Source organism: Pristiophorus japonicus, chromosome 1 (assembly GCF_044704955.1).
Source record: "Pristiophorus japonicus isolate sPriJap1 chromosome 1, sPriJap1.hap1, whole genome shotgun sequence".
NCBI classification, from domain to species: domain Eukaryota; kingdom Metazoa; phylum Chordata; class Chondrichthyes; family Pristiophoridae; genus Pristiophorus; species Pristiophorus japonicus.
Window position 1 is genome coordinate 342,354,491 of NC_091977.1, and position 13,687 is coordinate 342,368,177.

The 13,687-nt window shown below is 47.4% G+C and overlaps 1 protein-coding gene across 10 annotated transcripts in view; it reads right to left on the minus strand.

The window, feature by feature from the left end:
- LOC139273211 (cAMP-regulated phosphoprotein 21-like) overlaps positions 1 to 9,684 on the minus strand; it is a 705,332-nt gene extending 695,648 nt beyond the window's left edge. For 7 of the 10 annotated variants that reach the window (XM_070889855.1, XM_070889888.1, XM_070889882.1 and 4 more), the window contains exon 1: positions 9,562 to 9,683. The gene's annotated coding sequence lies outside the window, so the exon portion shown is untranslated. Of the gene's footprint in view, positions 1 to 9,561 lie in introns of all 10 variants that reach the window. The other 3 variants (XM_070889915.1, XM_070889907.1, XM_070889897.1) reach the window with 2 other exon arrangements.
- Positions 9,685 to 13,687: the final 4,003 nt, after the last annotated feature.

Consider the following 13,687-nt stretch of genomic DNA (forward strand, 5'->3'; position numbering starts at 1 on the left):
GCTGAGGACGGGCCCCGCCCGAAGAATTGTCGGCAGCGGCCTGGCATCGGCTGCGTGTGGGCCCCACCCGAAGTCCTCAGCGGGGCCCGATCAGCATCAACTCATCCCCGCCACCCCCCTCCCCCCGCCATTCATCTTCCTCTCCCCCCTCCCCCACATTCATCTCTCTCTCTCTCTCTCTCTCTCTCTTTCCTCCTCCCCGCTCCCATGATTTTTTATGATTTTTAAATTTTGTTTGCTTGATTTATTGGTTGATTTATTTATCATTTATTATTGATGGCTCTTTATTTGTAAAAGTGAAGTATTGAGGGCCCAAGTTTCCACATGATTTGCGCCTGATTTTTAGGAGCAACTGGTGGAGAACGGACTATCTTAGAAATCGTAATTCTCCACATTTTCTTTTCTGCAGTTCTAGTCAGGTAGAACAGTTCTACTTTAGAACAGAATTTTTTCTTCAAAAAGGGGTCGTGTCCGGCCACTGACGCCTGATTTCAAAGTTTCCACAGTGAAAACGTACTCCAAACTAAGGTAGAATGGAGCAAGTGAAGATTTTTGTAGAACTGAAAAAACCTGTTCTACACATTAAAAAATCAAGCGCAGGTTACAAATTAGGCGTGGGGGGAGGGGGAAGGGAAGTCATTAAATTCTACTATCAATCCTTATTTATACTTCTACAAATATTATACAAATAAATCCAACCTGAATAAACATTTATAAGCAAAGAAAAGATTAAATAAACCATCTTCCTACCTGTGAGAAAGTGCTTCAGCCATCGTTCGAAGGAAACCGCCGTTTGTTGCCGCGCAGGGGAGAGAGGGGAAGGAGACAGCGGCTTGTTGCCGTGGAGGGAGGGGAAGGAGACAGCGGCTTGTTGCCGCGCAGGGGAGGGAGGGAGGGGAAGGAGACAGCGGCTTGTTGCCGCGCTGGGGAGGGGAGGGAGGGGAAGGAGACAGCGGCTTGTTGCCGCGCAGGGGAGGGAGGGGAAGGAGACAGCGGCTTGTTGCCATGGAGGGAGGGGAGGGAGGGGAAGGAGGGAGGGGGAAGGAGACAGCGGCTTGTTGCCGCGCAGAGGAGGGAGGGGAAGGAGACAGCAGCTTGTTGCTGCAGAGGGGAGGGAGGGGAAGGAGACAGTGAGAAGGCTGCAGGAAGCCTCAGTGCTGATGTGCTGATGGCAATGTGCTTTTATTAAAAAATGTTCAAAAATTAAACAGCTACAAAGAACTACAAAAATGGCCGAGTGCCAATGTTTTCTTCACACTGAGCATGCGCGAACGCTTCAACGCGCACGCGCAGCGTTGCCGGCAGGAAAAAAACTAATTTGAATAGTACCCGCCCCCTCCCACATACAAAATCGCCGCGAGTGTAGGCTCCGCCCCCCTGGGCGCCGCGCCAAACAGACAAGGAGCTGCAAAGCGCTCGAGAATAGTGCGTTTTTTTTCTGGCGCCGTTTTAGGCGCAAAAAACGGGCACTCAGCTCGGAGGGGCGCCCGTTTTTTATCCTGTGGAAACTTGGGCCCTTAATGTTTGTAAACCCCCATTCCACCCCCCCCCCGCCCACCGCCCCCCCATCTCTCGTTCTCTACGCCTAATTTTTAAGTGTAGGCAAGGTTTTTCTGAGCGTACAAAAATCTACACTTACTCCATTTTAAGTTTGTTTGGAGTACGTTTTCGCTGCCTAAACTTGCAAAACAGGCGTAAGTGGCTGGACATGCTGCCTTTTGAAAAAAAAATCTGTTCTAAAATGAAACTATTCTAACTCACTAGAACTGGAGCAAACTAAATGCCAAGAATTGCAATTTCTAAGATGCTCCATTCTAAACTAGTTGCTCCAAAAAAATAGGAGCAACTCAGGCTGAAACTTGAGCCCATAGAAACATAGAAAATAGGTGCAGGAGTAGGCCATTCAGCCCTTCCAGCCTGCACCACCATTCAATATGATCATGCAACTTCAGTACCCCATTCCCGCTTTCTCTCCATACCCCTTGATCCCTTTAGCTGTAAGGGCCACATCTAACTCCCTTTTGAATATATCTAACCAACTGGTCTCAACAACTTTCTGTGGTAGAGTATTCCACAGGTTCACAATTCTGAGTGAAGAAGTGTCTCCTCATCTCGGTCCTAAATGGCTTACCCCTTATCCTTAGACTGTGATCCCTGGTTCTGGACTTCCCCAACATCGGGAGCATTCGTCTTGCATCTAACCTGTCCAATCCCGTCAGAATTTTTATATGTTTCTATGAGATCCCCTCTCATTCTTCTAAATTCCAGTGAATATCAGCCTAGTCGATCCAGTCTTTCTTCATATGTCAGTCCTGCCATCCCGGGAATCAGTCTGGTGAACCTTCGCTGCACTCCCTCAATAGCAAGAATGTCCTTCCTCAGATTAGACGACCAAAACTGTACACAATATTCCAGGTGAGGCCTCACCAAGGCCCTGTACAATTGCAGTAAGACGTCCCTGCTCCTATACTTAAATCCTCTCACTATGAAGGCCAACATGCCACTTGCCTTCTTCACCACCTGCTGTACCTGCATGCCTACTTTCAATGACTGATGTACCATGACACCCAGGTCTCGTTGCACCTCCCCTTTTTCTAAACTGCCGCCATTCAGATAATATTCTGCCTTTGTGTTTTTGCCGCCAAAGTGGATAACCTCACATTTATCCACATTATACTGCATCTGTCATGCATTTGCCCACTCATCTAACCTGTCCAAGTCATCCTGCAGTCTCTTAGCGTCCTCCTCACAGCTCAAACCGCCACCCAGTTTAGTATCATCTGCAAACTTGGAGCTATTACACTCAATTCCTTCATCCAAATCATTAATGTATATTGTAAATAGCTGGGGTCCCAGCACTGAGCCCTGCGGCACCCCACTAGTCACTGCCTGTCATTCTTAAAAGGAGAGTTTATCCCGACTCTCTGCCAACCAGTTCTCTATCCACTTCAGTACATTACCCCCGATACCATGTGCTTTAATTTTCACACCAATCTCTTGTGTGGGACCGTGTCAGAAGCCTTTTGAATGTCCAAATACACCACATCCACTGGTTCTCCCTTGTCCACTCTACTAGTTACATCCTCAAAAAAATTCCAGAAGATTTGTCAAGCATGATTTCCATTTCATAAATCCATGTTGACTTCGACCGATCCTGTCACTGCTTTCCAAATGCGCTGTTATTTCATCATTAATAATTGATTCCAACATTTTCTCCACTACTGATGTCAGGCTAACCGGTCTATAATTACCCGTTTTCTCTCTCTCTCTCCTTTTTTTTTTAAAAAAGTGGTGTTACATTAGCTACCCTCCAGTCCATAGGAACTGATCCAGAGTCGATAGACTGTTGGAAAATGATCACCAATACATCCACTATTTCTAGGGCCACTTCCTTAAATACTCTGGGATGCAGACTATCAGGCCCCAGGGATATATCGGCCTTCAATCCCATCAATTTCCCTAACACAATTTCCCACCTAAGAAGGATATCCTTCAGTTCCTCCTTCTCACTAGACCCTCGGTCGCCTAGTATTTCCGGAAGGTTATTTGGGTCTTCCTTCGTGAAGACAGAACCAAAGTATTTTTTCAACTGGTCTGCCATTTCTTTGTTCCCAATTATAAATTCACCTGAATCTGACTGCAAGAGACCCAAGTTTGTCTTCACTAATCTTTTTCTCTTCACATATCTATAGAAGCTTTTGCAGTTAGTTTTTATGTTCCTGGCAAGCTTCCTCTCATATTCTATTTTTACCCCTCCTAATTAAACCCTCTGTCCTCCTCTGCTGAATTCTAAATTTCTCCCAGTCCTCAAGTTTTCTGCTTTTTCTGGCCAATTTATATGCCTCTTCCTTAGATTTAACACTAGCCTTAATTTCCCTTGTTAGCCACGGTTGAGCTACCTTCCCCATTTTATTTTTACTCCAGACAGGGATGTATAATTGTTGAAGTTCATCCATGTGATCTTTAAATGTTTGCCATTGCATATCCACCGTCAACCCTTTAAGTATCATTTGCCAGTCTATTTGAGCCAATTCACGTCTCATACCATCGAAGTTACCTTTCCTTAAGTACAGGACCCTAGTCTCTGAATTAACTGTGTCAATCTCCATCTTAATAAAAAATTCTACCATATTATGGTCACTCTTCCCCAAAGAGCCTCGCACAAAACTGCTAATTAGTCCTTTCTCATTACACATCACCAAGTCTAGGATGGCCAGCACTCTAGTTGGTTCCTCGACATATTGGTCCAGAAAACCATCCCTAATACACTCCAGAAAATCCTCCTCCACCGTATTGCTACCAGTTTGGTTAGCCCAATCTATATGTAGATTGAAGTCACCCATGATGACTGCTGTACCTTTATTGCATGCATCCCTAATTTCTTGTTTGATGCTGTCCCCAACCTCACTACTACTGTTTGGTGGTCTGTACACATCTCCCACTAGCGTTTTCTGCCCTTTGGTATTCTGCAACTCCACCCATACAGATTCCACATCATCCAAGCTAATGTCCTTCCTTACTATTGCGTTAACTTCCTCTTTAACCAGCAACGCTACCCCATCTCCTTTTCCTTTCTGTCTATTCTTCCTGAATGTTGAATACCCTGGATATTGAGTTCCCTGCCTTGGTCACCTGGAGCCATGTCTCCATGCCAATTGTATCATATTCATTAATTGCTGCCGGTGCAGTTAATTCGTCCACCTTATGAATACTCCTCACATTGAGGTACAGAGCATTCAGGCTTGTCTTTTTAAACACACTTTGCCCTTTTAGAATTTTGCTGCAATGTGGCCTTTTTTGATTTTTGCCTTGGGTTTCTCTGCCCTCCACTTTTACTTTTCTTCTTTCTATCTTTTGCTTCTGCCCCCATTCTACTTCCCTCTGTCTCCCTGCGTAGGTCCCCATCCCCCTGCCATATTAGTTTAACCCCTCCCCAACAGCACTAGCAAACACTCCCCTCAGACATTGGTTCCGATGCTGTCCAGGTGCAGACCATCCGGTTTGTACTGGTCCCATCTCCCCCAGAACTGGTTCCAATGTCCCAGGAATTTGAATCCCTCCCTCCTGCACCACTCCTCAAGCCATGTATTCATCGGAGCTGTGATTACCACTCTGACGAGCACGTGGCACTGGTCGCAATCCGGAGATTACTACCTTTGAGGTCCTACTTTTTCAATTTAACGCCTAGCTCCCTCAATTCAGCTTGTAAGACCTCATCCCGTTTTTTTCCTATATCGTTGGTACCTATATGCACCACGACAACTGGCTGTTCACCCTCCCCCTTCAAAATGTCCTGCAACCGCTCCGAGACATCCTTGACCCTTGCACCAGGGAGGCAACATACCATCCTGGAGTCTCGATTGCGGCCACAGAAACGTCTGCCTATTCCCTTTACAATCGAGGGCGGGTGTCACTACAGCCCTGTAGACCATAAGCTTGGTGGCAGATCTGAGGGTCTGCTCCTCGAACACTCTCTTCCTCAGGCACCTCCGGGAGACATTAATGATTTATCACCCTGGGGTGGGCGGTGGAAACAATCCACCCGCAACGGCCCCCGGGATGCCTCGGGCGAAAACGGGTTTGCGTTGTGCCCCTTAGTTTTCGTACCAGGGTACCACCCAGCAGAGGCGAATCACGCCTCCGATACCTCCCCGTACATTTTTTCCAGACAAAGACCCCAATTCAGCGACATTTAGCAGCCCATCTTGCCGGGCACTAAATATTAATTTAATTCAAATTGTGCGCCCCAAACGGGCACAGGGAAATTTCGCCCCCCCTTATATTCACTCTCAGAATGTTGGCATTGCTAACAAGCCCTCATTTATTGCCCATCCCTAGTTGCCCTGAGAAGATGGCAGTGGGCCTTCTCCTCAAAATTTCAGTTTGATACAACTGAGTGACTTGCTAACCTATTTCAGAGGGCAGTTAAGAGTCAACCACATTGGTGTGCGAGTGAAGCCATATCTCGGGCCTTGGAAAACGTGGACCACTTTCCATACCTCGGGAACCTATTATCAGCAAGAGCAGACATCAACGATGAGGTCCAACACCGCCTCCAGTGCGCCAGCGCAGCCTTCGGTCGCCTGAGGGAGAGAGTGTTCCAGGATCAGGCCCTCAAATCTGTCACCAAGCTTATGGTCTACAGGGCTGTAGTGATACCCACCCTCCTGTATGGCTCAGAGACGTGGACCATATACAGCAGACACCTCAAATCACTGGAGAAATATCACCAATGATGTCTCCGCAAGATCCTGGCAATCCCCTGGGAGGATCGACGCACCAACGTCAGTGTTCTCGATCAGCCCAACATCCCCAGCATCGAAGCACTGACCACACTCGACCAGCTCTGCTGGGTGGGCCACATCGTCCGCATGTCCAGCACGAGACTCCCAAAGCAAGCGTTCTATTCGGAACTCCTACACGGCAAGCAATCCCCAGGTGGGCAGAGGAAACGTTTCAAGGACACCCTCAAAGCCTCCTTGATAAAGTGAAACATCCCCACTGACACCTGGGAATCCCTGATGGAAGACCAACCTAAGTGGAGGAAGAGCATCCGGGAGGGCGCTGAGCACCTCGAGTCTTGTTGCCGAGAGCATGCAGAAAACAAGCGCAGGCAGCGGAAGGAGTGTGCAGCAAACCAGACTCAGCACCCACCCTTCCCTTCAGCGACTGTCCCACCTGTGACAGGGACTGTAATTCCCGTATTGGACTGTACAGTCACCTGAGAACTCACTTTTATTGTGGAAGCAAGTCTTCCTAGATTCCAAGGGACAGCCTATGATGATGATGAATATTTACTTGGATGGAAGGTAAAGAACGAGAATTTTAAATGAGGGCTGAGGGGGTGGGGGGGTGGAATAAGGCGAGATGCTCAAAGGAGGAGAAAGTGCCAAAAAAGAGTAGGGGGACAGACCAAATGTAATTTGCTGATAAGAGCCACACCACCACCACCCAGTCTGAGCGGGGCAAGTTGTAGAAGGTAATAGCCAGGCAGGGAGGTTTCATTACGGGTAAGATGTCATCACTCCTCAGTCAGGTTTCCATCAGGGCCATGATGTCAATGCAACCATCCGCAATAAGCTCATGGATGGAAAAGATTAACTTTATGAACTATCAGAGTACAGGCTTTCATACAACACATATCAAAATCTCACTCACAATGCATGAAGTGTAACAGCACTTCTTACAGCTCTTCTTACAGCGTCAGCCATGGCTCAATGGAAGCACTCGGATCAGATAGTTGTGGGTTCAAGTCCCATTTCAGTGACTTGAGCACAAAACCTAGGCTGATACTCTTGGGCAATGGAAGTGTAAGAGGTGTTGTCTTTCTGATGAGATGGTAAACCATGGTCTGCCCTCTCAGGTGGATACAAAATATCCCATGGCACTATTGCAACAAACAACAGGAGTGATCTCTCCAGTGTCCTGGCCAAAATTAAACTATCACTAAAAGAGAATATTGTGACATTATCACATTGCTGTTTGTAGGACTTTGCTGTGTGCATACAGGTTGCCGTGTTTCCTAGCTTACAACAGTGACTACACTTCAAAAGTATTTCCTTGGTCGTAAAGCGCTTTGAGACATCCGGAGGTCGTCAAAAGCGCTATGGAAATCTAAATTTTTTCTTCTGTCATCCGCTATAACACAGATAACCCCACTTACACTGACAGTACTGACCCCTCACATGGTAACAGAGGCTTGCACACACCAAAAGCAGTGGTCCCTCATACAGTACATGACACACAGCCCCAGCCCCTCATAACAACTTGTATTTATATAGCACCTTTAACATAGTAGAACATCCCCAGGCGCTTCACAGAAGCTTTAGCAAACAAAATTTGTCATCGAGCCATGCAAGGAGATATATGGGCAGATGAACAAATGCTTGTTCAAAGAGGTAGGTTTTAAGGAGTATCTGAAATGATGAAAGAAAGATAGAGAGGTGGAGAGGTTTAGGGAGGAAATTTCAGAGCTTGGAGCCCAGGCAGCTGAAGGCAAGGCTGCCAATGGTGAAGCGAGTAAAATTGGGGATACAAAAAAAGCCAGAATTGAAGGGGCACAGATATCTCGGTGAGCTGTGGGGATGGAAGAGATTACAGAGATAGGGAGGGGCGAGGCCATGGAAAGATTTGAAAACAAGGATGAAAATTTTAAGATGGAGTCATTGCTTAACTGGGAGCCAGTGTAAGTTAGCGAGCACAAGGGTAGTGGGTGAACGGGACTTGGTGCAAGTTAGGAGACAGGCAACAGAGTTTTGGATGAGCTTAAGTTTAAAGAGGGTGGAAGATGGGAGGCTGGCCAGGAGTGTGCTGGAAGAGTCAAATCTAGAGGGAACAAAGGCATGGATGACAGTTTCAGCAACAGAGGTGCTGAGGCAGGGGCGGAGTCAGGTGATGTTGCAGATGTGGAAATAGGCGGTCTTAATGGTGCGGATGTGTGGTCAGAAGCTCAGCTCGGGATCAAATATGTCACCAAGGTTGTGAACAGTTGCCAGGAGAGGGATGGAATCATTGGCTTGGGAACAAAGTTTTTGGCAGGTGTCCAAGGGAATGGCTTCGGTCTTCCCAATATTTATTTGGGGGAAATTTCTGTTCATCCACTACTGGATGTCGATTAAGCAGTCTAACAATTTAGAGACAGTAGAGGGGTCGAGAGAGCTGGTGGTGAGGTAGAGCTGGGTGTTGTCAGCGTACAATGTGGAACCTGATACTGTGTTTTCAGATAATGTCAAAGAGGAACAGCATGTAAATGAAAAATAGGATCAGGCCGAGGATAGATTCTTGGGGGACACCAGATATGATGGTGCATGAATGGGAAGAGAAGTCATTTCAGGTGAATCACTGGTTACGAATGGATAGATAAGAATAGAACCAAGCACACCTTATCACACTGATGGCAGTGGTCCCTCTCTCAGTAACACACAGCCCTACCACACTGGCAGCACTGGCACCTCACACACTGGACACACAGCCTCTGTTGGAGGTGCCATCTTTCAGAGGAGATATTAAACTGAGGCCTCGTCTGTTCTCTCAAGTGGACGAAAAAGATCCCATGGCACTACTTCGAAGAGGAGCAGGGGAGTTATCCCCGTGTCCTGACCAATATGTATCCCTCAATCAACAACAGATAATCTGGTTCATTTTTACGTTTCAGTTTGTGGCACTTGCTGTGCGCAAATTGGCTGACGTGTTTCCTACATTATAACAGTGACTATACTCCAAAAGTACTTCATTGGCTGTAAAGTGCTTTGAGACGTCCAGTGGTCATGAAAGGCGCTATATAAATCCAAGTCTGTCTTTATTTCGCACTGGCAGTACTGGCCCCACACATTTACACAGCCCCATCACACTGGCAGCACAGGCCACTCGTACAGTAACACACAACTCCATCACACTGGCAGCACTGGCCAGTCATACAGTAACACACAACTCCATCACACTGGCCACTTATACAATAACACACAACTCCATCACACTGGCAGCACTGACAACTCACAGAGTGACACTCCGGCCGACTCTCTCCGTGTACCGCCTGCACTCCGCCCGCTCTCCCTTTCTTACCTCAGTGCTGCTCAGCCGCTGCGCTGCCTCTCGCGGGACCCGTGCGCGGCCCGGCGCGCTCTGTTTTTGCTCGCTCCCAGCGCTGTGTGCGCGGCCCGGCGCGCTCTGTCTTTGCTCGCTCCCAGCGCTGTGTGCGCGCCCCCTGCCGATTTACAATCCACAGGAAGTTTGTCGCCGCGCTCGCGCGCAGAAGTGCTCTCAGGGCGGGGCGAGAGGGTGAGCAGGCATCCCGAGTTTAAGGCGGTGCGCATGCGTGGGGAAATACTTGACAGGCACGTGCCGCTGCCGTTTGCCTGGACTGGGTCAGCGACATCCGTGAGCGCACCTGTCCACAGTGGACCTAGAGTTAAAGTTTGTTGACAACTTCTCTGCGATGCATGAAGGAAATTTCCCCTCTAGACTGAAACTACTCCCGTTTTCTCAGTTAAAAAAAAAGTAACAGTTTCATGTCTTTGCACTTAGGTGGTGATACGAATGTTTTGGCTTGCATGTGTCTGCTCTTCAAGTCTCTGGTTACTGGTGCTAAAGAAAAAAGAAAGCCTTAAATTTATCATCATTATAAGCAGTCCCTCGAAATCGAGGAAGACTTGCTTTACTCTAAAAGTGAGTTCTCAGGTGACTGAACAATCCAATACAGGAATTACAATCTCTGTCACAGGTGGGGCAGACAGTGGTTGAAGGAAAGGGTGGGTAGAGCCTGATTTGCCGCACACTCCTTCCGCTGCCAGTGCTTGCTTTCTGCATGCTCTCGGCAACGAGACTCAAGGTGCTCAGCGTTCTCCCGGATGCTTTTCCTCCATTTTGGGCCTTTCACGACCACCGGATGTGTCAAAGCGCTTTACAGCGAATGAATTACTTTTGGCATGCAGTCACTGTTATAATGTGGGAAACGCGGCAGCCAATTTGCGCACAAGCAAGCTCCCACAAACAGCAATGTGACGATGACCAGATAATCAGTTTTTTTTAAAATGTTGATTGAGGGATAAATATTGGCCAGGACACGGGTGAATAACTCCCCTGTTCTTTGAAATAGTGCCATGGGATCCTTTACATCCACTTGAGAGAGCAGACGGGGCCTCGGTTTACATCTCATCTGAATGACGGTACCTCCAGCAGTGCAGCACTGCACTAGAGTGTCAGCCTAGATTTATGTGCTCAACTTTGAGGTGAGCGTGCAATCCATTGAGCCACAGCTGACACTGTTAACCTGGCTCCATTACATACCCAGGGCCAAGCCTTTGAATCCAGAGATTATTTCACAAGTGAAGGGAAACAAATAGCACCAGGGAGCGGGCGGGTAAGTGGAGCTGAGTCCACGGCCAGATCAGCCATGATCTTGTTGAGTGGTGGAGCAGGCTCAAGGGGCTAGATGGCCTACTCCTGTTCCTAATTCTTATGTTCTTATGAGACAAATGGGGTAATTGCTGCATCCAAAGGGGTTGCAATATTTGTATTTCAAGTAGTGGTCTCAATTATAAAAATGGTATTATTTTAACTTTTAAAAATTTTATTTATATTTGTTGAAAGAAAGACTTGGATTTATGTATCGCCTTTCGTGACCACCGGACATCTCAAAGCACTTTACAGCCAATGAACTACTTTTGGAGTGTAGTGCCATGGGATCTTTTGCATCCACCTGAGAGATCGGACGGGGCCTCAGTTTAACATCTCATCCAAAAGACAGCACCACCAATAGTGCAGCACTCCCACAGTACTGCCAGCCTAGATTTTTTGTGTTCAAGTCCCTGGAGTGGGACTTGATCCCACAACTTTCTGATTCAGACACAAGAGTGTTGCCCACTGAGCCACAGCTGACACTGAGGTTGAGTTGGTTCAAAGATGACAGACCTGAGGATGGGAGATTGGAATCAAGCTGATTCTATGGCAAGCTTGGTGATCCAATATCTGAGCAAAGAGTGCTGCATTTTTTAAGGCGCTGGTGATGATTGGCCAGCCTGCCATTGATTGGCTGTTATTCCAAGGAGCTGTATTATTCTCACTGAGCTGCAGATAACCCTGAAAGCTATTGTCCTAATAGGTACTAGTTGTCCTAAAAGCTAATAAGATTTATTTTACTTGTTTGAGAAGTAAAATAAATCTTACAGTGTTGTATGCTGTTAAGCTACATGCTTTTACTCCGATACACACTTAGTATGTTAGAATGTTATCATCATAGGCAGTCCCTCGAAATCGAGGAAGACTTGCTTCCACTCTGAAAGTGAGTTCTCAGGTGACTGTACAGTCCAATATGGGAATTACAATCACTGTCACAGGTGGGACAGAGAGTGGTTGAAGGAAAGGGTGGGTGGTAAGTCTGGTTTGCTGCACACTCCTTCCGCTGCCTGTGCTTGTTTTCTGCATGCTCTCGACGACGAGACTTGAGGTGCTCAGCGCCCACCTGGATGCTCTTCCTCCACTGAGGGCAGTCTTTGGCCAGGGACTCCTAGGTGTCGCTGGGCATAGAAACATAGAAAATAGGTGCAGGACTAGGCCATTCGGCCTTTCGAGCCTGCACTGCCATTCAATAAGATCATGACTGATCATTCCCTCAGTACCCCTTTCCTACTTTCTCTCCATACCCCTTGATCCCTTTAACCGCAAGGGCCATATCTAACTCCCTATTGAATATATCCAATGAACTGGCGGTAGGGAATTCCACAGGTTAACAACTGTCTGAGTGAAGAAGTTTCTCCTCATCTCAGTCCTAAATGGCCTACCCCTTATTCTAAGACTGTGTCCCCTGGTTATGGACTTCCCCATCATCGGGAACATTCCTCCTGCATCTAACCTGTCCAGTCCCATCAGAATCCTATAAGTTTCTATGAAATCCCCTCTCATCCTTCTAAACGCCAGTGTATAAAGGCCCAGTTGATCCAGTCTCTCCTCATATGTCAGTCCTGCCATCCCGGTGAACCTTCACTGCACTCCCTCAATAGCAAGAATGTCCTTCCTCAGATTAGGAGACCAAAATTGAACACAATATTCCAGGTGAGGCCTCACCAAGGCTCTGTACAACTGCAGTAAGACCTCCCTGCTCCAATACTCAAATCCCCTTGCTATGAAGGCCAACATACCATTTGCCTTCTTCACCGCCTGCTGTACCTGCATGCCAACTTTCAATAACTGATGAACCATGACACCCAGGTCTCGTTGCACCTCCCCTTTTCCTAATCTGCCGCCATTCAGATAATATTCTGCCTTCGTGTTTTTGCCCCCAAAGTGGATAACCTCACATTTATCCACATTATACTGCATCTGCCATGCATTTGCCCACTCACCTAACCTGTCCAAGTCACCCTGCAGCCTTTTAGCGTCCTCCTCACAGCTCACACCGCCAGCCAGCTTAGTGTCATCTGCAAACTTGGAGATATTACACTCAATTCCTTCATCTAAATCATTAATGTATATTGTAAAGAGCTGGGGTCCCAGCACTGAGCCCTGCGATACTCCACTAGTCACTGCCTGCCATTCTGAAAAGGACCCGTTTATCCCGACTCTCTGCTTCCTGTCTGCCAACTAGTTCTCTATCCACGTCAGTACCTTACCCCCAATACCATGTGCTTTGATTTTGCACACCAATCTTGTGTGGGACCTTGTCAAAAGCCTTTTGAAAGTCCAAATACACCACATCCACTGGTTCTCCCTTGTCCACTCTACTAGGCACATCCTCAAAAAATTCCATAAGATTTATCAAGCATGGTTTCCCTTTCATAAATCCATGCTGTCACTGCTTTCCAAATGCGCTGCTATTTCAACTTTAATAATTGATTCCAACATTTTCCCCACGACTGATATCAAACTAACCGGTCTATGAGGCCCAAGTTTCCACACGATAAAAAACGGGCGCCCCTCCGAGCTGGGCGCCCGTTTTTCGCGCCTAAAACGGCGCCTAAAAAAAACTCGCGATTCTGGAGCGTTCTGCAGCTCCTTGTCTGCCTGGCGCGGCGCCCAGGGGGGTGGAGCCTACACTCGCGCCGATTTTGTAAGTGGGAGGGGGCGGGTACTATTTAAATTAGTTTTTTTCCTGCCGGCAACGCTGCGCGTGCGCGTTGGAGTTCGCGCACGTGCAGTGTGAAGGAATCATTGGCACTCGGCCATTTTTAAGTTTTTTGTAGCTGTTTAATTT